The following is a 26,416-nucleotide window of genomic DNA, read 5'->3' as shown; positions in this document are numbered from 1 at the left end:
GGTATGGATGTGTGTGATGTCCTTAGATTAGTAAAGTTTAAGTAGTTCTAAGTCTAGGGGACTGATGACCTTAGATGTTAAGTCCCATAGTACTAAGAGCCATTTGAACCATTTTTACACCATTTTCACTCTTTTCATCGTGTCACACATCTTTACAGTAAATATGTATTGATATTTGATGGGCGTTCTTGTCACTAAAGCAAGTGGGACATACATCGTTGGTCATTTCTGCGTACTAGCTCCAGTGAGATGTGAGTCGTCCTAGTACTGTCTTTGACTCCAGTTTTCCTGCCGCGTCTTGTTAAATCGCGTGCTTTGTCATTCGTCTTCCAAGAATTGGTCGAAAAGTTATCGCCTGACATGTGGAACTGTAGAATCGAAACGAATTACAAGTATCACGCGTAAATCTTATTTACTTCATTCATTCAGTAGTTTTCTAAAGGACATAAATGCCAGTAATATCGATTAATTCGATTTTTTAAATCAATTAAATCAACCAAGGAGGCGTTGATTACATATTCACTTCGAAATGATCACGGCTACGTAGAATAAGAGTGGGAGATATACTTCCGTATCGCTACTGCAGGGATTAGGTCACTTATTTAAGTTGTACGATTTCTGAAGCAACGATATAGGCGCTCCTCGCCACTTTCGTAAAATAGATATATTGTTACCACGTCTCCTTCAGCCTGAAAGACGGCATTGGCAGCCTCTGATATGTGCTGAGCTTAGACTAGTATATGCTTATTTTTTAAGCTGTAATTATTATTAACGTGTCTACAAGTCTCCGGCACAGGTCTGTGCTACATGCAGTTTCCGTATTTTTACTCCCTTTTTTAGCGTGTGCCGCAGGCTTAGCTTACAGCCAATGACATTCTCCTAGAGCATTGAGTAATTTGGTTTTTCCCCCACTTAACAATTTTCACGTATCTTATGACTACCGACAGACCACGCATTTATACCCTCATCCAAGCTCCCTACTCGTCAAAGTGGGTTCGTGTTGAAACCGTGCCAGTAAATGCTACACCCCATGAGCCCATAGTAACATTACAAGTAGAGTTTAAAATAAATGCAGAGAGAAACCGACGGTTTCCTTCAGTGTCTAAGTGCAAGCTGTAATCTGTACTTAACCACACTTTGGCTAAAGCAGCTGCGATTGAGCGATAGAACAAGAATCGTATTTTTGTATCATACATGGTGTGTAAATCGCTCAATAACTACACTATCTGATCAAAAGTGTCAGGACAGCTGTATGCGCTGCGGCACTGACCGCTGGATCTCACGAGACGCGGACCGACCGTTTAAAAGAAGACGGGGAGTTTCGTGTTGCCAGTACTAGCTAGGGCATAGCCATCTATGGCAAGCTAACATACACCAACAAGCGAAAAACGTCGGCAAGCCCCTGCATATCAGCAACGTTGACTGGAAGTTACAAGCTGCTATTAGAGCCGACCAACAGGTCACAGCCCCTGCATATCAGCAACGTTGACTGGAAGTTACAAGCTGCTATTAGAGCCGACCAACAGGTCACAGCAGGGAAACCGACGAGCTCGCCCACTGACGCACAAACAACTCGCCAACATCACCCTACACTGTGCATCCGATATATGACCTATCGGACACAAAAACGATGATAAACCTAACTGTTGCAGGTTGCTGACGCAGATCGAGAGTTCAACACCGGCACCCAGCGGCAGCCGCCGAGCAACAGCACCGCACAGCCTCAAAGGTATCGACATGCATGGTGCCCACTACTAACAAAGCCTACCCTTGCACGACCTATCGCAGGCAGCAAGACATCCGCTACGGCTCTTACCACCCGACCTAACTATCGCAGAGGTTTTTTTCCCTTGGCTCTTGCCTTGGCACTTTTTTCCTCTGCCCTTCGAACCGCTACCCTTCCTTCGACTTCGACCCAATCTATCTCCAGATGAGCGCGTATTAATGGTTAACCTTAACCAGACGCACGCAATGATCGCAGTACCCACATACTTCGACTCCTCGCTTTAGTGAAAACTAACCCTTATGTAGAGATGGCAGTAGACCTTTTGAGTTGGCCATCATGCCGGTGTGGGAGTGGAGGTGCTCCACCTCTTGATAAAAATCGTGTTGCCAGTAGAGAAACAGCAACTGCAGACGAGGTCGGGCAAGAGACCTCAGTGGCTTCGAACTACACGAGCCATTGGATGACACGCGAGTAACAGAGCCGTCAGGGACACTTCAACCCTTCCAAGGCTTCTCAATTCGACTGTTGGTAACGTTACTGTGCAGTTGAAGTGCGGAGGAACAACCACAGTTAAACGAAGAAGAGGCAGAACTGATGTACAGACGGACTAGAACCGTCGAGCATTACGGAGGCTAGTTGTAAAAAGTCGCGTGAAATCACCGGGAAGAATCACTCTTGTGTTCCTAAGTGCTACCTGCAGCTCAGTTAGTCCAATGAGTATGTGTAGGGATTTCCAAAGAATAGGGTACTGACCCGTGTTGCGGCTCGCGTTGGTGCCATTGTTAGGTTGGCATCGTGTAATAGGGATGATGAAACATCCCTTAGAAAAATTAATGAATTACTGTGCTGTTAAACCCCTTACGTTATTTGATATTTAAACAGCTGGGCAGAACTGAACGTACTCAGAGATTACTCTCTTTACTTATACTGATCAGCACTAAACTGACACACAATACTTTTAGCGCAACGCAATCTGACTCAAAAATTCCTAGAAAAGAATGCCCCTGACTAACAGTAACCTATACCTTTAATGAATCACTTACCTCACAAAAATCTTCGTTACTCAAACTACTGCAATACAGCGAGCGCCAATACTGCCAGCTAAATAAAAGATTCAAACTACTGAAGGCACTAACTACTGATAGGCATTGTTAGCAAATGAAAGATTTTGATAGAGAACAAACAATGCATTTACCTTAATAGCGTTCAAAAGTCATTATATATATATATATATATATATATATATATATATATATATATATATATATATATATATCTCAGTTCATGACATCCAGTCTTAAAAATTTACTCTCTCTGATGGACACACGTCCAGATCATCCGCTCTCAAAACTCCGTCATCTCACTCCCCACATCCATCACTGCTGGCGGCTCACCTCCAACTGCGCAACGCTACGCGCTGTTCACATCCAACTGCCCAACACTACAGTAGCGACTATTCCAACAATGCCAACCAGCCACAGACTTCACCAGCACAGTCAGTGATTTTCATAAAGAGCGCTACGTGGCGTTACCAACATATAAACCTAAACAGCCTACTTACACTGGTGGCGTCTCGTTTTCTTCTCGTGTTTACTGGCGTCACTACCGTTTGCTAGCATTATCTGTCCGCGAGTGGCAGCAGCAGCGGTTATCGATATGTAGTACCCTAGTACTATCTTTGGAACGGCGGCGTCAGGTGTTTACCGGGTCGGAGTGTGTCGGGTAGTTCGGTTGGGACAGAACAGCAGTGAGATCCGGCAGCACAAGGACATGCTGGGACCACTGGCGGCATGCAGGCTCTGCCGGATCGACGGGCTGTAGTTGCGAGGGCGACAGCCTTGTTCTCCACTGGACCCAGGACGTTTGAGTTGAGTGAACATCAACCCAGTAGTGAAATCTCCACTCTTTTGAGATCACACCATTTGTTCACGCATTGCTGCTTGCAGGGGCGCTGAGACGAAGAGCAGTGAGTAGAGTGTTCGGAGTTAGCGAAATTAATTAGCCATCCTCCAACTTTTATTATTAATCATTGAATTCCTTGTGTTTATCGATGACTTTCAACCAGTGGTATTTTTCTGCCTAGTGGCCGCTAACGCCCCAGTTACCTGCCCTGGAGGTTAGCGTATTTTCGCGGCAGTGTACCTTTCCTCGCCTTGCCGCTGCTGTCTGGTAAGGCGTGAAGTTCGACAGCCTCCTTGATTGTGATTCAGATATTTGTTTCTTTTGCACTACGTTGGTCATAGTGGGTTCTTCTGCTTCTGGATGTTCTAAACACCGGATTCTGAAGACACAGCGCTGTCCGCCAGTTCCGCCTTGCCTAGGTTTTTCCACCGTTGTGTTGGTTATCAGACGTTAGGCAGATGTTGCAAGAGTGTTGGCCTGAATTTAAACTGTCACTAGTTTGAGTTGCCATCCGGTTAAGTGAATACAACTCTTGGATGCCTGTCTCATGGTTTACGAAGTTGAGCGACTTTCCCAGGTCGATCCTTGGAGCACTGTCTGAGGCCCACTTCTCTCTTGATTTGGTCAGATTGTGATTATTCTCAATAAGGCCTTCAGCCGTGAATGCAATTTGTCTCAAGAATTTTTAATTAGATATTGTCTCTTAATAGTGAAAATTTGATGATTGTCCCTTTTTTATAATATTTTAGTATCTCTTGCAGAAGTTTAACTCCATCTCAAGAATTTGCTATCTAGGCCTTCAGCCGTCAAATCGTTTTTGAGTTATTACTATTGGGGCCTTCAGCCTACAAATAAGTTGAATTTCTGGTCAATAAGGCCTTCAACCGTGAGTGCAGCTTGCTTAAGAAATTATTTACGAAACATTGTATCGTAACAGTCAAATTTGATAATTGTCCGTTATTGTCAACCTTATTTGCAATTGTTTTCAAATAAAGTGTACGTGATTTAAGGAAAACATCTGTGGACAGTGGACACATGGAAATGAGTGTTTTGGAGTGATGAATCACGCTACGTCCTGCGACAGTCCGATGGATAGGTCTGTTTTTGGCGAATGCGTGGATAACTTTACCTGCCATCATGTGCAGTGCCGTAGAGAGGAGGTGGTTTTGCGGTAGGGGCGTGTTTTTGGTGATTAGGGCGTGGCACCCCTTGTTGCATGCTGAAGGATACGAACACAGTTTACAGCACCGTGTACTGCAGAAAATGGAGGAGCAGTTGGTAGATGTCCATTGTTTTGTATCAGTAGGGCACTGCACGCTGTCATAAAGTGGCATCTTTGAGGCAGTGGTTTGACTAGCCTGTCCAGAGACTACCTGAACCCAATGGAACACCTTTGAGACGAGTTAGAACGCTGACTTCTCATAAAACCACATCTGTGAGACAGTGGTGTGCGGACAGTAAATTTCCTGAACTGAACTAGCCTGTCAAGACTCCCACTTTTCATCAGTCATCTGACTGATTTGAAGCAGCCCGCCAAGAATTCCTCTCCTGTGCCAACGTCTTCATCTCAGAGAACCACTTGCAACCTACATCCTCAATTATTTGCTGTATGTTTTCCCATATCTGTCTTCCTCTACAGTTGTTACCCTCTACAGCTCCCTCTAGTACCAAGGAAGTTATTTTGTGGTGTGTTAACAGAGTCCTACTGCGAGCTAACATCCCAAAGATGTTCGGGCTCACATGCGGTTCCCCTTCGTCGAAATGTCTTGGCTCAAACTCGTCTAGGGGTTGAACTGCACGTGTCATATGTCACGACCTAAATTATACACTTGTGACCCTTGGTTAAATTGTCTGCCTGATGGCAAGTTTTCGAAATTGCATGAAACATACAAAGTTAATATAACATATAACAACACTAATAATAATATTGGGAACTAAATTTGCTTAAAAGATGTAGTAGATTTAAATTACCTGTATTTTCCGTTAAATGAATGATGTAGGCCACACAGTTGCGATTTGGTTAGAATAATACTGAAAGTGGTCGTATTTGGAGTTGCTGTTACACTCGAGCGCATATCCATTTGACACAGTCCGATCACTCACAATCTCACCGCGAAATACATGTCCAATACTCCACCTCGTTATTTACGCGAAAAGTTAGAGTTCACACCAGGTGCGTGGCTGCTCACCCATCAGAGACTAAGTCCCGCGGTATCACACAACGCGAAATTTTCTAGGTCGTTTGACTTCCTAGATACCTAAAGACCGACTGTCCGCTTTCGTGTCTCAATCCGAACTGTACCCTTTGGTGTCTAGACCAGAACTGTCCACTCTGGAGTCTCCAGCAGAACTCTCCGCTTTCGCGTCTCCACCAGCACTGTCTCTCTGCCCGTCTCCGGCCGCGGCCCCCGCCTGCCGAACATCGTCGCTCAACTGACTAGTGCAGTTGCCTTCCCTGAACCGGTCCATCTGATTGACTACAGCTTCATGTACATTATTTTACATTTTAACAGATTTAAATAACCAAATTTTGACCACTTTCACTTTCTAAATACAGTTACAATAACATGCATTACATAATACACGTTAAATTCTTTTACATAAAACCGATACCATTTCCTTCTTAACTTTGAATGTTACGGCCAGTAGCCTTGCACAAATGCGCTTTCTGATAAATAAATACAGGACAAAAGTAACTATCATGCACTAAACTTTACAACAAATATTCTATTACCTAATGATTCAATAAGGTGTCATGGTGTCATCATTCAATGTGTTTCGTATGGAGGAAATGATGATCAGATGCTTGACGGAAAATACAGGTAATTTAAATCTACTACATCTTTTAAGCAAATAAAGTTACAGAGTCGATATTTACAACATTTTTCATTGTAATGATGCGCTTTTGTTTGAAACGTCGATCGTTAAGATAGACCATAGCGTTCAGATTTTAGCATTGAGGTGTTTGTTACAAAACTTGTTAATTTCACTTTAACAGTAAATCCTAAACCAATATAGATATGATCAATATTCAAGTTTTAATGGAATCACCATGAAATTTTATGAAGGATGGTAGATTAAAATTACTATCGCTTCATTCCCTGAATTACTACAGGATTAAATAGTTTTCGTAAATGTTTCCTTTTATGGCAGATTTTAGGCTGCTTTATTTAACAGTGCTACGCCTGCCTGAGCACAAACAGCTCCTATGGGGTTCCCGTATGACGTAGGTTCTCGTCTATCTCACTCGCACACTACAGCGCTTAGGCCTGATCAGCCTGGACTCATTCAGCACAATAGACGCCTGTGAATTTCACCATCTCGTGGCAAATCGGCACTCATTGTGGCACACGGTCATGGACGACAGGGTTCGTTTCACAGTTCGTGGAAGGCTGTCTCATTCGGCCAATTACTTAAATGAGAGCTAAATGCTCGTTATCTCACACTACCATTCTGTCCCTTCTTCTTGTGAGCGTTTTCCATACATTTCTTTCCTCTACGGTTCTGTGTGGAACCTCCTAATTGCTTACCTTAGCAGTCTGCCTAATTTTCAACATTCTTCTGTAGCGCCACATCTCAAAATGTTTCGATTCTTTTCTGTTCCGGTTCTCCCATAGTTCATGTTTCATAACCATACATTGCTTTGCTCCAAACTTACATTCTTAGAAATTTCTTCCTCAAATTAAGACCTATGTTTGATATTAGTAGACTTCTCTAGACCAGAAATTCTCGTTTTACCAGTGCGTGTCTGCTTTTTATGTTCTTTCTCCGTTCATCATGGTTTATTTTGTTGCCTAGGAATCAGAATTATTTAACTTCATCTACTTTGTGATCACAAATCCTGATGTTAAATTTCTCACTGTTCGCCATTTCTACTACTTCTCATTACTTTCGTCTTACCTCGGTTTACACTCCATCTACATTGTGCGCTCATTAGACTGTCCATTCCATTCAGCAGATCCTGTAATTCTTCTTCACTTTCACTGAGGACAGGAACGTCATCAGCAAATTTTGTCATTGATATCCTTTCACCTCAAATTTTATTCCACTCTTGAAGCTTTATTTTATTTACGCTATTACTTCTATTATACGTAGATTGAAAGTAGGTTTGAAAGGCTACATCCCTGTCTAACACCATTTTTAATCCGTCTTCTAGTCCTATCGTTCCCTCTTGGTTCTTGTACGTATTGTATATTACCCGTCTTCCCCTATTTCGCACAGCATTTCGAACATCTTACACCGTCTTACCCCGCCGAGGGCTTTCTCCATATCGACGAATCCTGTGAGCGTGTCTTTAGTCTTGTTCCCATTATCAGACATAGCGTCAGTATTGTCTTTCCTAAAGCCAAACTGATCATTGCCTAACACATCCTCAATTTTCTTTTCCATTCTTTTGTATATTACTCTTTTCAGCAACTTCGACGTATGAGCTGTTAAGCTGATTATGCGATAATTTTCGCAATTGTCAGCTTATGCAATCTTCGAAACTGTATGGATGATGTTTTACCGGAAGTCAGATTGTATAGCGCCAGACTCATACGTTCAACACACCAACGTGAATAGTTTTTTTGTTGCCATGGAATGTTTTCTGCCGCCACCACCTTATCTGATCTTCTTTCGGCCGCTGTAGCTGAGCAGTTCAAGACGCTTCAGTCCGGAACCGCGCTGCTGCTACGGTCGCAGGTTCGAATCCTACCTCGGGCATGGATGTGTGTGATGTCCTTTGGTTAGTTAGGTTTAAGTAGTTCTAAGTCTAGGGGACTGATGGCCTCAGATGTTGTCCCATACTGCTTAGAGCCATTTGAAACATTTGATCTTAATTGGTCCATAGTCATAGTCACACCCAGCAGTCACAGGCCCAGCAGACCACGCGATGCTTTCACAAACTGTCTTCATACCTTTCTGTTTTGTGCTCGGTTCCTGCAGGTGACTTCAATCTCCAGGACTGGCATGTCCTTCACTAGGTCGCCCATCCAGCGCTGCCTTGGTCTTCCTTTGGGGCGTCTGATGTTTAGTTTCCCTTCAAATGCTTCTTTCGCCTGTCTTTCTTCTGGCATACGTGCTACATGACCTGTACTCTTTACACCTATTCGCTTTCTCCTCAGCACTTAACAACTTAATTCCCATTACACAATGTTATCACCCTTTCTTTTAATTTCACCGAAGGCTGTTTTTACTTTTTTATGTGTTGAACGAGTGCTTCAGACAAGCATTTCTTTTTTTTTATTTCTCCACATTTTTGATGCAGCCATTTCACCTTAACTCCGCTGCACTTCCTATATTTCATTCCTAAGTAACTTGTAATTCTGCATTCCTGAATTTCCTTGAACATTTTTGTAGTCCTTCTTTCATCGATTAAATGGAGTATTTCTTCTATTACCCACGGGGTTCTTCACATTTTCCTTCTTTGTACCTATGTTTTTCTTTCCATCTTCTGTGATTGCTGTTTTCATATATGTCCATTGTTTTTCAACTGTACTGCCTACTGAGCTATTCCTTATCGCAGTATCCATAGCCTAAGAGAACTTTAAGTGTATCTCTTCATTCCTTAGTACTTCTGTATTCAACTTCTTTGAACATTGGTTCTTCCTGCCCAATCTCTTAAACTTGAGCCTAGTCTTAATCACTACTAAATTGCCATCTAAATCTATACCTGCTCCTGTGTACGCCTTACAGTCCAGAAGCTGATTCCAGACCATCTTCCTGACAAGGATGCAATCAAATTGAAATATAAACGTATCTTCCTGCCTTTTCCAAGCGTACCTCCTCTTTTTGTGATTCTTGAACGGAAAGTTTGCTATTACTGGCTGCAATGTATTGCAGAACTGAGTTAGTCTTTCTCCTCGCTGATTCCTAGTACCGATCCTACATTCTCCAATAAACTTTCCATCTAGTCCTTCGCCTATAACCGCAATCCAGTTTACATGACTATTAGATTATCATCTCCCTTTACATACTGAATTACCTGTTCAATATGTTATCTCTTCCGACCTCTACATGTATATGTGAACTGTCGTTGCCGGTATTGGTTTTTTGTCGATCCTGGTGATAACAACCCTGTCACTGAACAGTTCACAGTAATTCTCTCTCTTTGCCCTACCTTCCTATTCATAACGAATCCTACTCTCGTTATACTGTTTTCTGCTGTTGTTGATAATACCCTGTAGTCGTCTGACCAGAAATAGTTGTCTTCTTTCCATTTCACGTCACTGGCACCACTCTATACAGACATCAAAGAAAGTTTTGCATCACATCAGTTCCGAGAGTTCCGGAACCTGTACAGGACATTGAAATAGCACAATGCTGTTGCACCATCATACAGCGAGACCTTCAGAGGTAGTGGTCCAGATTGCGGGTACCTCTAATACCTAATAGCACGTCCTATTGCATTGATGCATGCCTTTATTCGTCGTGGCATTTGATCCACAAGTTCATCAAGGCACTGTTGGTCCATATTGTCCCACTCCTCAACAGCGAGTCAGCGTAGATCCCTGAGAGTGGTTGGTGGGTCACGTCGTCCATAAACAGCCCTTTTCAATCTATCCCAGGCATGTCTGATTGGCTTCATGTATGGAGAACATGCTGGCCACTCTAATCGAGCGATGTCGTTATTCTGAAGGAAGTCATTCAAAGATATGCACAATGGGGGTGCGGACTGTCGACCATGAAGACGAATGCCTCGCCAATATGCTTCCGATATGGTTGCACTATCGGTCGGAGGATGGCATTCACATATCGTACAGCGGTTACGACGTCTTCCATGACCACTAGCGGCGTACGTTGGCTCCACATAACGCCACCCCAAAACGGCAGGGAACTTCCACCTTTCTGCACTCGTTGGACAGTGTGTGTAAGGCGTTTAGCCTGACCAGGTTGCCTGCAAACAAGTCTCCGACGATTGCCTGGTTGTAGGCATATGCGACACTCATTGGTGAAGAGAACGTGATGCCAATCCTGAGCGATCCATTCGGCATTTTGTTGGACCCATCTGTACCGCGCTGCACGTTGTCGTCGTCGCAAAGATGGACGTCGCCATAATTAGATTAGTTTAGATTAGATTAATTATTCATTCCATAGACCCATAAAAGAGGGAATCCTCCTGGGTGTGGAACATGTAAGATAAACACATTACAAAAATGTAATTAGAAAAACTTGAGTTTCATTAATTTTAATGATCCTCAGTCAATAAACATTAAAATTATGTACATGAATTAAATTTAAGCTTTTAATATTTACAGGTTTAATACTTACATCTGCTTTCATTAAATCCATCATTGAGACATCTGCTAGTTTCTTGGTTATTACAACCGAGTATTGTCAAAAATTAAAGTAAATTATTGATTTCAGTGATCCTCAGTTAAGAACAGTCAGATTATGTACAAGACTTCATATTAAACTTCCACTATTTACAGATATAAGACTTAAATCTGCTTTCCATACATCCATCATTCATACTGTAGGTTGTTACTTCGCTGTTACAAAAAAGTATTGTCAAAAATTAAATTATAATAAATTTTCATTAAAATGGTCTACTGCACTTGTTGAGAAACTCATGGATGGAATAGATGGAGCTGCCCACCAAAAATTCTTTTACATTATGTTTAAATTGCGCCTTGTCTGAAACTAAACTCTTAATGGTTGCAGGTAACTTATTGAAAATATGCGTTGCCAAACACTGGACTCCTTTCTGGGCAAGAGGAAGTGATTTTAAATCTTTATGTATATTGTTCTTATTCCTAGTATTGATACTGTGTACCAAGCAGTTAGTTGGAAAAAGAGATGTATTATTTACAACAAACTTCATTAAGGAATAAATATACTGAGAAGCTGTGGTTAATATGCCCAATACTTTGAATAGGTTTCGACATGATGTTCTTGGATTTACACTACACTGTACTCTTATTATACGCTTCTGTACTCTAAATATTTTTCTCTGTTTGTGGACTTACCCCAAAATATGATACCATATGACATAATGGAGTGAAAATAAGCAAAATATGCCAGATTTTTATATTTATATCTCCTATGTCTGACCGAGCGTGGTGGCGCAGTGGTTAGCACACTGGACTCGCATTCGGGAGGACGACGGTTCAATCCCACGTCCGGCCATCCTGATTTAGGTTTTCCGTAATTTCCCTAAATCACTTCAGGCAAATGCCGGGATGGTTCCTTTGAAAGAGCACGGCCGATTTCCTTCTCCATCCTTCCCTAACCCGAGCTTGTGCTCCGTCTCTAATGACCTCATTGTCGACGAGACGTTAAACACTAATCTCCTCCACCTCCTCCTATGTCTGATATCATTCGGATTGCAAAGTCAGACTTGTTTAGGTGCTTTAGCAGTTCGTTAGTATGTTGCTTCCAACAGAATTTATTATCAAGTTGTAATCCCAAAAATTTCACACTCCCAACTTCTCCTTTATCCATGTCATCATATTTTGTACACATATCAGAAGGAAATGTCTTGGAAGTTCTGAACTGCATGTAGTGGGTCTTTTCAAAGTTTAATGACGGTGAATTGGCTATGAACCACTTATTAATGTCAGTAAAAATTTGATTTGCTGCCACTTCTAAATTTATATTTGATTTACTATTTATTGCAGTGTTTGTATCATCTGCAAATAAGACAAACTTGGCATCTGGTAATGTAACAGATGACAGGTCATTAATATACCCAAGAAACAGTAGTGGACCTAGTATGGAACCTTGGGGAGCACCACATGTAATTTCTTCCCAGTCAGATAATGTCTGATTGCCTACTGCTGAAGTGTTACATAATGACACCCTTTGTTTTCTATTAGTAAGATATGACTGAAACCACTTTGCAGCACTAGCAGTGACGCCATAATATCTTAATTTACTTAAAAGAATGTTGTGATTCACACAGTCGAATGCCTTTCACAAGTCACAGAATATGCCAGTTGCCTCTAATTTGTTGTCCAATGAATTAAGAACATTTTCGCTGTAAGTGTAACTAGCTTCCTCAGTATCAGAACCCTTAAGAAACCCAAACTGTGACTTTGACTGTATGTTATTTTCACTAAGGTGCTTAAGTAGACGCTTGAACACAACCTTTTCAAAGATTTTTGAGAAAGGTGGCAAAAGTGAGATCGGTCGGTAATTTGGTGGCATTGCTTTGTCCCCTTTCTTGTGGAGAGGTATAACGCCAGCATATTTAAGACAGTCCGGGAATGTTCCTGTGACAAGTGATTGATTACACAAATAACTTAAGATATGACTAAGCTCACATGAACACTCTTTTATTAACTTTGTTGATATGTTATCATAACCACTAGAATGCTTTGATTTCAAGGACTTTATGATGGATTCTACTTTGGGTGAAGTAAGTGTCAATTCCATTTTACTGAGATTGCTTGTGTGCACTGGTCTCAGATATTCCATTGCATTAGTTACTGAACCTGACAATCCCATGCTATCAGTAACAGAGACAAAATACTTGTTTAAATGGTTTGCAACACAACATGCGTTTTTTACAAGGGTTTCATTTATTATTAGAGCTATTTTTTCCTCCTTATTTCTCTTTCTACTGTCTCTGACTTACCTATATCCCATATTGTTTTTATTTTAATGCTGGATGTATTTATCTTCTTCGCATAATGCAGGTGTTAAGATTTCTGGACAACCTTCTTCAATATTTCGGAGTAATTTTTGTAATGAGCTATAATGGTAGTATCAAAGGTGTCCCTACGTATCAGATAGAGTTTCCTTTTTGTCTCACATGATATCTTTATCCCTTGTGTGATCCATGGTTTATTATTAGACTTATGGTTAATTTGAGTTACCTTCAGGGGAAAACAATTTTCAAATAACGTGTCAACTTTATTAATGAATATTTCGTATTTTCCATTTGTGTCTTGGATGCTGTAAACATTTATTCAATAAATTCTTTGAGCAATCTCCTAACTTTCTCAGTTTTTGTTTTATTGGCCTTCTGTGCTCAGTTCGGATAGATGTTTTACCCTGACAATTTTCAAAATTTAATGTTAGGTGTTGCATGTCATGATGAGATAGCCCATTTACTACTGGTTTTGTAATGTGGCTTAGTTGCCTAGAATTGTCTATAAATACTTTATCAATGGCAGTCTTAGAACATTTGAATACCCTAGTTGGGAAACTTACATTGGAAATTAAATTGAATGACAATGTAACTGATTTCAGTAACTGTTCACTGACAGTGTTTTCTCAGGACATATATATTAAAATCACCAGCAACCACTAGTTCTTTGTTTTTTAATTTTAGCTGAGATAATAAATCTTCAAGGGCGTTTATAAACAGGCTGAAATTTCTTGAAGGTGCTCTGTGTATGGCTACTATTATACAGGTCCTATTATGAAATTCTGTCTCTGTTGCACATGCTTCTAAGTGCTGCTCTAAGCAAAATTTATTAATGTAAATATTCTTAAATTTAAAACTGTTTTTAGCAAATGTTGCAACTCCTCCTTTCTCCATCTTTTGTATACAGAAGTAGGAGGCTAACTTAAATTCTGTAAGGTGGTTACATGATGTTCAGAGAGGCAAATTATATCAACTGGGTTCGATGACTCTAATTCATCAATGCACATAAGTAGTTCAATGATTTTACTTCTGTGCCCTCGAATATTTTGATGCTCTAAAGATTGTTGGCATTTCACATTTACCGATTGAAATCGGGTGGAAATAAAATTTCTGCTGACTGCTGTAAATTTTTAACCAACAGCTGTGTTCGCTGATCCAATGTTTCAGGATTATGCTGTTTGATTTCTTTATCAAACTGAAGGTTCGTTTCAATGTTTACTTCTCTCAGAACTTGACTTCGTTCTTTCCTACCTATCCTAAAAAAGGTGCTACTCCAACACCTATGACCACTGGTATATTACCGCTCATGGCAGTGCCTCCCCCCTTACATTTCCTGCTATTAGCCCAGCCAGTTTACCCTTCCATTTCCTGTTGAGGTTTAGGTCATGTCTAGTGTAATCGCACCTACTGAGAGAATCAACAGGAACCAAACCAATATGTGACCCCGCATCTGACCCAAGCAGCCGTTCCAACTCCAAATTAACTCTCCCGACAGAAGAGTTTAAATGAGGTCGGTCATGGCGTCTCAGAACAGACACAAACTCAACACTGGTATGTCTCGTTGCTGATGCAATTTTTGCCAGGTAACACTCTATATTGTACCCAGTATCTCTGTCAATACTATTGCCCGGCCCACCCAGAATAACCACGGTGTCTTTCTTGGTAAAATCTTCACAGAGTGAACCTAAATCCTCTGCCACCTAACCCAGACCAGCACTTGGTTTAAAAAAATTTGTCACCTGGTATTCTGATCCTAACAGGTCCTCGAAAAGTTGGTCTACACCTCTGTCATGTGAACTACCTAACAACAAAAGTTTCTTTCTCTTTGCTAACTTCCCTACATTATTACTCAATTTTCTACTGAAAGTTTGTTGCGCCCTCTCTACACCTACCTCTGTCTGAGGCTCATCAGCTTCTAACTGAAGCAACAGGTCAAACTTATTCTTCACATTCACTACAAAGCTGTCTGACAAAGTTCTTGGTCTGTTACTCCTGTTACCTGTTGCCACTTCCCGCCTCTCTTTACCCTTCTCCCTCCTTAACCTGTTCAGATCTTCCCTAGCCTGCTCTAACTCTGCTTGAAGGGCAGCAATTTTCCCCTCCTGTTCCACTATTTTCCTATCTCTACAGCATATCCTACAGAACCACTGATTAGTTTCCACTTCCCCATTTCCAACGCCACTACAGTCACCGCAATGAAAAAAAAAAACTACTACATCCATCACACCAAACACCGGAGCTAACAATTCTACGGCACGTCAGGCACTTTTCACTCATGGCAAAAATCTTACTTTAGCGGGAATAAGTCAAATTAAATTACAGAAAAACAAGAAAACACGTTTACGAAAGATTAGGTCTAGTCTCAGTCGTATGTAAGCAAACTTACTTTAGTGACAATAAGTTAGATTACCGAAAAGAAGAAGAAAAACACGTTTACAAAAATTAGGCCTAGTTGCAACTGTATGTAAACAAAGCTACTGCCGTTTGTACAAGGTTTCCAGATACCGAAATTTAAAATTTACGTTGTGCTCCGCAAAATAAGAGTTAAACAACAAAGGGATACGCTTTTCTTAACTTGCTGGAACGGAACAGAACAATTAAATGAGATTCTATAAGTTTCACTGCCCCAAAATGTATGCAAGAATACGATCGTAACCCTACTTTATGTTCCTTTCGCGTTTTCTAGAATAATACGCAAAGAGAAGTGAAACCTTTAATAGTAAGCTTGCAAAACACACTAATACACGTATTAAACTAGTTTCCTGAATTTTACAGAGTTTTATTACACTCTAAATCACTTATCTGTACGGCAGCACAAAACTCACGCGTCTCGCCTGGTGCGGGGCTACCAACTCTATGTGGACGTCGAGAGTGAATTGCTCATCATGCAGCCTGTTGTGCACAGTTTGAGTCATAGCACGACGGCCTATGGCTGTACGAAAAGCATTATTCAACATGGTGGCGTTGCTGTCAGGGTTCCTCTGATCCATAATCCGTAGGTAGCGGTCATCCATTGCAGTAGTAGGGCCTTGGGCGGCCTGAACGAGACATGACATCGACAGTTCCCGTCCGTCTGTATCTCCTCCATGTCAGAACAACAACGCTTTGCTTCAGTCCGAGACGCCTGGACACTTCCCTTGTTGAGAGCCTTTCCTGGCACAAAGCAACAACGCGGACGTGATAGAACCGCGGTATTGGCCGTCTAGGCATTGTTGAAGTACAGAAAACACGAGCCGTGTACCTTCTACCTGGCGGAATGACTCGAACTGATCGGCTGTCGGACCCCCTCCGTCCAATAGGCGCTGCTCATGTATGATTGTTTACATCTTTGGGCGGGTTTAGTGACATCTCTGAACAGTCAAAGGAACGGTGCGTGTGATACAATATCCACAGTCAACGCCTGTCTCCATGAGTTCTGGAAACTGGGGTGATGTAAATTTTTTTGATGTATGTATATGAAAGCGTGCTGAGGCTTGCGTGCCTCAGCGATACAGATGGCCATACCGTAGGTGCAACCACAACGGAAGGGTACGTGTTGAGAGGCCAGACAAACGTGTGGTTCCTGAAGAGGGGCGACAGTCTGGATGACTGACTGATCTGGCCTTGTAACACTAACCAAAACGGCCTTGCTGTGCTGGTACTGCGAACGGCTGAAAGCAAGGGGAAACTACAGCCGTAATTTTTCCCGAGGGCATGCAGCTTTACTGTATGGTTAAATGATGATGGCGTCCTCTTGAGTAAAATATTCCGGAGGTAAAATAGTGCGCCATTCGGATCTCCGGGCGGGGACTACTCAAGAGGACGTCGTTATCAGGAGGAAGAAAACTGCCGTTCTACGGATTGGAGCGTGGAATGTCAGATTCCTTAATCGGGCAGGTAGGTTAGAAAATTTAACAAGGGAAATGGATAGGTTAAAGCTAGATATAGTGGCAATTAGTGAAGTTCGGTGCAGGAGGAACTACACTTTTGGTAAGGTGAATGCAGGGTTATAAATACCACATCTAATAGGGGTAATGCAGGAGTAGGTTTAATAATGAATAAAAAAATAGGAGTGCGCGTAAGCTACTACAAACAGCATAGTGAACGCATGTTTGTGGCCAAGATAGATACGAAGTCCATGCCTACCACAGTAGTACAAGTTTATATGCCAACTAGCTCTGAGGATGAAGAATAAATTAATGAAATGTATGATGAGATAAAAGAAATTATTCAGGTAGTGAAGGAAGACGAAAATTTAATAGTCATGGGTGACTGGAATTCGAGAGTTGGAAAAGGGAGAGAGGGAAACATAGTTGGTAAATATGGATTGGGGGAGGGAAATGAAAGAGGAAGCCGTTTGGTAGAATTTTGTACAGAGCATAACTTAATCATAGCTAACACTTGGTTCGAGAATCATAAAAGAAGGTTGTATACATGGAAGAATCCTGGACGTACTAGAAGGAATCAGATTATATTATGGTAAGGCATAGATTTAGGAACCAGGTGTTAAGTTGTAAGACATTTCCAGGGGCAGATGTGGACTCTGACCACAATCTATTGGTTATGAACTGTAGATTAAAACTGAAGAAACTGCAAAATGGTGGGAATTTAAGGAGATGGGACTTGGATAAACTGACTAAACCAGAGGTTGTACAGAGTTACAGGGAGAGCATAAGGGAACAATTGACAGGAATGGGGGAAAGAAATACAGTAGAAGAAGAATGGGTAGCTTTGAGGGATGAAATAGTGAAGGCAGCAGAGGATCAAGTAGGTACAAAGACGAGGGCTAGTAGAAATCCTTGGGTAACAGAAGAAATATTGAATTTAATTGATGAAAGGAGAAAATATAAAAACTCAGTAAATGAAGCGGGCAAAATGGAATACAAACGTCTCAAAAATGAGATCGACAGGAAGTGCAAAATGGCTAAGCAGAGATGGCTAGAGGACAGATGTAAGGATGTAGAGGCTTATCTCTCTAGGGGGAAGATAGATACTGCCTACAGAAAAATTAAAGAGACCTTTGGAGAAAAGAGAGCCACTTGTATGAATATCAAGAGTTCAGTTCTTAGGAAAGAAGGGAAAGCAGAAAGGTGGAAGGAGTATATAGAGGGTCTATCCAAGGGCGATGTACTTGGGGACAATATTTTGGAAATGTAAGAGGATGTAGGTGAAGATGAAATGGGAGATACGATATTGCGTGGAGAGTTTGACAGAGCACTGAAAGACCTGAGTCGGAACAAGGCCCCGGGAGTAGACAACATTCCATTAGAACTACTGACGGCCTTGGGAAAGCCAGTCCTGAAAAACCTCTATCATCTGGTGAGCAAGACGTATGAGACAGGTGAAATACCCTCAGACTTCAAGAAGAATATAATAATTCCAATCCCAAAGAAAGGAGGTGTTGACAGATATGAAAATTACCGAAGTGTCAGTTTAATAAGTCACAGTTGCAAAATACTAACGCAAATTCTTTACAGACGAATGGAAAAACTGGTAGAAGACGACCTCGGGGAGGATCAGTTTGGATTCCGCAGAAATGTTGGAACACGTGAGGCAATACTAACCTTACGACTTATCTTAGAAAATAGATTAAGGAAAGGCAAACCTACGTTTCTACCGTTTGTAGACTTAGAGAAAGCTTTTGACAATGTTGACTGGAATACTCTCTTTCAAATTCTGAAGGTGGCAGGGGTAAAATACAGGGAGCGAAAGGCTATTTACAATTTGTACAGAAACCAGATGGCAGTTATAAGAGTCGAGGGGCATGAAAGGGAAGCAGCGGTTGGGAAGGGAGTGAGACAAGGTTGTAGCCTGTCCCCGATGTTATTCAATCTGTATATTGAGCAAGCAGTAAAGGAAACAAAAGAAAAATTCGGAGTAGGTATTAAAATCCATGGAGAAGAAATAAAAACTTTGAGGTTCGCCGATGACATGTAATTCTGTCAGAGACAGCAAATGACTTGGAAGAGCAGTTGAACGGAATGGACAGTGTCTTGAAAGGAGGATATAAGATGAACATCAACAAAAGCAAAACGAGGATAATGGAATGTGGTCAAATTAAGTCGGGTGATGCTGAGGGAATTAGATTGGGAAATGAGACACTTAAAGTAGTAAAGGAGTTTTGCTATTTGGGGAGCAAAATAAGTGATGATGGGCGAAGTAGAGAGCATATAAAATGTAGACTGGCAATGGCAAGGAAAGCGTTTCTGAAGAAGAGAAATTTGTTAACATTGAGTATAGTTTCTGAAAATATTTGTATGGAGTGTAGCCATGTATGGAAGTGAAACAGGGACGATAAATAGTTTGGACAAGAAGAGAATAAAAGCTTTCGAAATGTGGTGCTACAGAAGAATGCTGAAGATCAGACGGGTAGATCACGTAATTAATGAGGAGGAATTGAATAGGATTGGGGAGAAGAGGAGTTTGTGGCACAACTTGACAAGAGGAACGGACCGGTTGGTAGGACATATTCTAAGGTTTCAAGGGATCACAAAGTTAGCATTGGAGGGCAGCGTGGAGTGTAAAAATCGTAGAGGGCGACCAAGAGATTAATACACTAAACAGATTCAGAAGGATATAGGTTTCAGTACGTACTGGGAGATGAAGAAGCTTGTACATGATAGAGTAGCATGGAGGGCTGCATCAAACCAGTTTCAGGACTGAAGACCACAACAACAACATCACATGACAGCTTTAGCATTTCCCTTTCTAGATTTTCTAGCTCCATTGCCATCTTTAAATTTCTGAAATTCCACGCCCCGTTATAATTACTTTGGTTATTCTATGTTTTTGTCATGGCCACTTTCGCCTTGGAAGACTCCTCTCGGAGGTCCGAAAGGGGAGTAGTGCGGAAGCTTTTGCGTATGAAGAGTTTATTATAACACTTTTTAAATTACAGGCCACATGTCATGTGGACAGATGTTATGTGTCTTTAACACAGTGGTTTCTATTGCATTTTAGATCCTCATGACGCTGATCATTGCTGATTCATCAGTCTTTTACGGCATTTTCCCACCTCAATGGCAGGAGAGTGACTTGAACTTCTATCTGCATCTTCCACCTCTGTGATAAGGTCGTCGGCTGAATGAGGGAGACTTTTTATGCAGGAAATCTGCGGCCGCCATTGCTGATAATTTTTATTCAAAATTTAAGCTATGGAGGGTTTCGACTCGGTAACCAATGGTCACCTAACTTGAAATCAGTGACGCTACCCTTATATCACGGTATTCGATCCTCCACCTGAACGCAGTGGAACACCCCTGGGACGAGTTAGAATGTCGACATTGTTCCAGATCCCCAGATCCTAGCGTCGGACAGACATCACCTTCGCTTGTTTCGGCTGTAGAGGAAGAATGGGCTGCCACTCCTCCACAACACGTAAACACCTCACTGGAAGCGTCTGCAGTGGCGTTGAAGCACTCGTAAAGCGAATGGTGGACACAGCTCGTACTAATGCCCACTAACTGGTGTCCAAATACTTTTGATCAGATAGTTAGCTACCAATCAGGATGTTGCTCTTTCATCCTCGAGTAACGTACGAACCGATCTTAATAATTTGCCACTTTAGATTTTTTGTAATACTAATATGTCTATAATTACTGACAGTGATGCATGTTTTACGTCAGTTTGTAGATACCTACGTTTAACGATTTGTTTTAAGTGCTTATTAGGTTGTTTGTACTGAACTTGAATAGACAACTTTCGAGATGAAACAAATGGGTGGATAAGTACAATTGCTTACTAGGAGTAAAACCATACTTCATTAAACACTGTGGGTGGTGTAGCGGTAGGGATAGTTTTAGGTCTACAGTCTTGTAATTTTCACTTAAATTTTAAGGTCAGATGATGAGAGTTAGTTTATAACATTCGGTCGATGTTTAATTTTTTGACTGTTTGACCATTTCCATGAGGCCGAGCAGGATGCCGTTCACACCTGTGTACTCGGCTGAAGTGCCATTTCGAAACCGCTACTTTCATTTGTCATCGCTTATCGAAACGTTGTGATAAACTGTTTGAAAATTTGCTATGTTGCAATATTCATCTCAAAGATCCAGTGAACAACGGTAGTAGTTTTTAATGTTAATATGTTATTTTTATTACAGAGCAGTACAGCCTTCGTCAGATGACATTTCACAAGGAATGAAAAATTAACCAAACTATCAGCAGGTGGCAGAGTTATTTTGTCACATAGAAAAGACGAAATACACAGAAAGTGGCAAAAAAAGAAATAAATACCCCCCGCGAGAGCAAAGCCTCGTGTCCTCACAGAAGAAGCCTCTCGTTGCGGAGACGACGAACATACAGTGTTCATCAGATGCATATTGAAGTGTCAGACACTACACTGTCCGGTCGCATTTATGTAAAGCACTCCGACTTCAGGCCATAAGTGGCCCATCGGGACCATCCGACCGCCGTGTCCTCCTCAGTTGAGGATGCGGATGGGAGGGGCGTGTGGTCAGCACACCGCTCTCCCGATCGTTATGATGGTTTTCTTTGACCGGAGCCGCTACTCTTCGGTCGAGTAGCTCCTCAATTGGCATCACGAGCCTGAGTGCAACCCGAAAAATGGCAACAGCGCGTGGCAGCCCGGATAGTTACCCATCCAAGTGCCGGCCACGCCCGACAGTGCTTAAACTTCGGTGATCTGAAGGGAACCCGTGTATCCACTGCGGCAAGGCCGTTGCCCGCACTTATGTAACCACCTGTCAAAAGTCTGAATAACCACCTTTCGCGGTGCGAACCAGTGTGGGACGTAGAGGAAGAGAGTCATTGAGCTTCTGGTAGATACCAACAGTGAAGTAGAGACATGCAGATGCCACTGCAATGTCGAGCTATCATATATTTCTCGGGTTACGATCCATAGCTAGAACAGTCCGATCGACATGCTTCCACAAATTCTTCATTGGGTTTAAATCCAGGGACTCTGATGGGCGGGGTAGCGCGGAAAACTCATCCTGGTACTTTAAGAACCACGGACGTACACTGCGGGCTGTGTGATATGTTACATTGTCCTACTGGTAAATATCATCGTGCCGAGGAAAATCAATCTGCATGTAGGGGTGGAGATGCTCCCCAACGATAGATGCATGTCTGTTTTGATCCATTGTGGATTCTAGAATGACGTGATCACCCTTGGAATGCCGCGAAAACATGCCTAGACCATGACGCTCCCTGCACCATCATGGACTCTCGCACGAGGGAGGTCAATTGCTCAACCGCTGCATCTCTATTCATCCGTAAAGATCTCCGCAGCCATCGTTCACGCTTGTCATCTATTGACCATGGTGTACCACTGTTGCCTTGGCGCCGGTTTTGGATAGTATCACTGTGCAATGCTTGGTATACCATAACCGCGGCGGAACGCGAACAGTTTATACACTTAGTCGTTTCTGAAATGCTTCCACCTTGGCCTGTGAGATTCCCTGATATACCCGCAGGACATGACAGATAGTTTAATTTGTGGAAAGGTGCCAAAATGAGTGGCTGTCAGTTGTACTCGAACATACTACTTTATTCATTTGACAAACATTACAAGAGTAAAGAAAACATTAAAAACAGAGCAAGCCAAACATTAATTTTAAAACTTAATTTCCGGCTAAATGCGCCATTCAATCTCACGTCTCAAGGGCAAAACAACTTTAATTTAAAACCGGCTGAAGGCCAATCACTTAAGACTCACAAACAAGAATTTGAATTTTAAAAGACAGAAGGCCTCATCTTAAAATATTTCTTTCAGTTAGGCTGAAGGCCCAAACAATCTCACGCCCTAAGGGCAAAACAACTTTAAGTTAAGATCGGCCGAAGGCCAATAACTTAAGGCAGAATTTTAAAAGGCAGAAGGCCTTATCCTAAAATTTCTTTAAATCAGGCTGAAGCCCTAAACAATCTCACGCCTTAGGGGCAAAACAAATTTAATTCAAAATTGGCTAGAAGCCATACACAAACAAACGAGAAGGACAAATAAGAAAAGGCAGCACATCAAACGGTGCTCAGAAGTTTCCAAGGGTCGGCCTGGAATTCAAACATTAACGCTCGCTTAGGTGAGACAGGCGGTCAGTCCAACAATTCTCAGTCCGACGCCAACCCAACCGATAGACAGTTAGCGGTCCAAGCGACAGGATAACTTCTGCTCCACCCGACCAGCACACAACAGGGAGTTCAATGGAACAATGGAGAAGGTATCGGCGCCGATAACGAATTACACATTCAACTGTCAGACTGCACGCCGTGCTGGACAGCCACAACACGACGAGGAAAATACGCTGCCTGAATTTACGTCAACGCCCAGGGGAGGTACACCGAACGCTAACGGCCAGAAGGCAGTAGATTCCGCTGGTGCACTTCAATTCCAAAATAATCAAGTTAAGCTCCACCGGAGGGCGGCTAGAATTTCGCCAACTTGTAAACACACGTTGTTGCTCGCGGGAATGTCCCAACAGCCCACAACGACATACAAACGACACAATGTGAACGGTTGGGGCTGGCTGGTAGATTAAGAGTTAACTATCGTGTCCGGGATCGGTGAGCCACGGACTTCGTAGCAATGGGAACAGCCCCTCACACTCCGACCGCGCATGGACTCTGCCTGCGGCGCCGACCACACACACGCCACGGAGACTTCCTCGCTGCTCCACGCCAACCGACCGACTGCCCAGGCCCGAAAACGGTGCAAAAGACCAAATATACGCCGGCCAATGAGCCGACCAACAGAACAACCAACCAACGGTCGTCCCACTCCAATCTCCCTCCGTCGGACAGTTCGTGTGTGTCGCCAGCGGTCGGCGAGCACGGGCTGTCGGCGCCTCACCGGCGCTCCGTCCCCGACTTCACTGCTGCTGCGTGCCGACTGCACTGCTGGTTCGTCTCCAACTCACTGCCAGACACACGACGACCCGGAAATACTACGGGTCGCTCCAGAGATGGTACGACAGTGTACTTACCGATACCCGTTGCTGCTGCCGCTGACGGGCAAGTAAGGTTGAAAGTTAGTGACGCCATAAATGGAATAAGCAAGAGAGGTGGCAGTGCCGTAATAGAAGATGACAAACAACAAATGGCATGAAAACGAGCTGTGCGCGGCTCAGCCTGAAAGATAATGCCCGTGCCCTTTTTGGACGTCATATAAATCGCTCCGTTTCCGCAATATGGCAACGACTGCACTGTTTTCCGCGTCCCCCGACACGCTTTACATATGCTCCACACTGTCAGTGCAGCCACCTGCGGCCTGTGAGCTGTTATCGCAAGTTGACATCGAACATAAGGCGGTGGTCACGCTGATGTCACTGGACAGTGTATGCGATTTTTTATGCAGTTTCGACGCTTTTCGCCAGTGCAGGTATTCAGAAAGGTTGTATTAGAGATAAAAGCGCCTTGAGTAGAAAACTAACGTGTACAAGGATATTATGTCACGGAAGCACTGAAGGGCGACACTGACTCCAGCTGACAGCGTCTGTCAAGAGCTGTAGAATTATTTGTGACGAATGGCATCCATATACGAGAATTACGACTGGATGACACGGTCCGATACCTCTTTATAGCGCTCTGAGCAGATGAGATCACAGAAGGAAATCCGTCTCGAGACGTGTGTTCGTTTTGTTGTTTCGGGAGTGCACACTAGCTTATACTTATTTTTGGACTGATCTACGGATTACGCCGGCGAGATGCCACATGCTACTCGCAAGGGACAGCGAACTAGACTGTTTTCCCTAGATGCTTTTCATATCGAGTGAAGACACAAGGGGAGACAGACACAGCTCTGCTGGATCGTGTCGTATTGCTGCCGCATCTGGGACCCCCTAGCGTCAACTACTTTCAACGCAAAGCAGTTGGTAGCGTCTGAGGCAGTGCACCTGCTGCCATTCTGACATCGGTCATAAGAACTGTGATATGACTTCATATTTTTCTCAAATACGTTACTGCACAGAGTTACAGTCATCTGGCTGGAACAGGTGTAACTATATGCTAGTGTTCCTTTTCCCACAATTGCATATAAATACTTTTAGAGATCAGGTCGTTTTCTTGTCTTCACATACAGACGTGTTAAGACGTGTGTTCAGATTGAAGTATCTTGTACAAGCAACTTCTGTGAGGGCTTGGTGAGGTGTTTACATTAGAACAAAAACTTGCGTAAGTTCACTTACGCAAGTAGCTTCGGCAAGTTAATTTTAGGAACTTGCTGCAAGTACTTGCAAGTACTTGCATAATTCCACCTTTATTGCGTTATTATTACTGGATGGAAGTTGTTAAGAAAAATAAGGTCAAGAAGGAAAAGAAACGTTTGGGTGAAGTACTGGATACAGACGTATACACATTTATCAAGAGACACTATTGAATGAAATACGTAGGCTTACTGCAAAGTAATTGCTCCGAATTTTTTATGTGAAAACTCTTAATGCTTTTTAAGTTTAACAAATTTTACTAAGGAGCTTCTATTTATTTTTCCTGTCTACGTATTTACTTCTCAACATAGTCACCCTGGTGACGAACACATTTCTCCTAACGAGAGACCAGTGTGTTGACCCCCTCAGTGTGGAATGTTTGACTGTTAACGGAGCCACAGACTCACCTGTGCTTGCACCGCTTCGTCGCTATCAAAGTGCATTTCTTGAAAGTGTTCTTTAGGTTTTCTAAACAGATGACAGTCGGATGGGGCCAAGTCGGGACCGTATGGATAATGATCGATGACAGTGAAATCCAAGGCGTCAGATTGTTGCAGATATCTCAGCTCTCGTGTGTGCTCTGGTATTGTCATGCTCAAGGAGAGGGTTCTCCATGTGCAAAAGAACTCTTCGAATTCAAAAATCGATTTCAGCATGCTGTTTCCCGCGCACTTACATAGTTACCTTACACACCGCCTTGTTACACGCTACAATTCGGAGCCCTCTGGTGGCAAAGGGCTACACATATGTAGACATGAAGAATGGAAACGTAGAATGTGCATGGAGTTTGTTTTATTTAAGAAAGCTTTAAGAGATTTCACAAAAAAGATTTGGAGGCGTTACTTTTCTGCACGCCTTCCTAAAATCAAAGGACTTCGCTCAGATTAAAGACTGTCTGAGAATGTCGTTCGCTAGTTTCGAACATCTCTTATCTATTTTATTATCAAATTTTCGAAAACAGGATGAAAAATGCGGAAAGCTATACCACCAAAAGATACCATTTTAATTACTCTTCGATTTATGCAAACAGAATTTACTACTTTCGTTATGAGTAATGCATTTATTGCTGCTGGTAAA

The sequence above is a fragment of the Schistocerca piceifrons genome, chromosome 6 (assembly GCF_021461385.2).
Source record: "Schistocerca piceifrons isolate TAMUIC-IGC-003096 chromosome 6, iqSchPice1.1, whole genome shotgun sequence".
NCBI lineage: Eukaryota > Metazoa > Arthropoda > Insecta > Orthoptera > Acrididae > Schistocerca > Schistocerca piceifrons.
The sequence above is the reverse complement of the archived record's forward strand: the minus strand, read 5'-3'. Positions refer to the sequence as shown.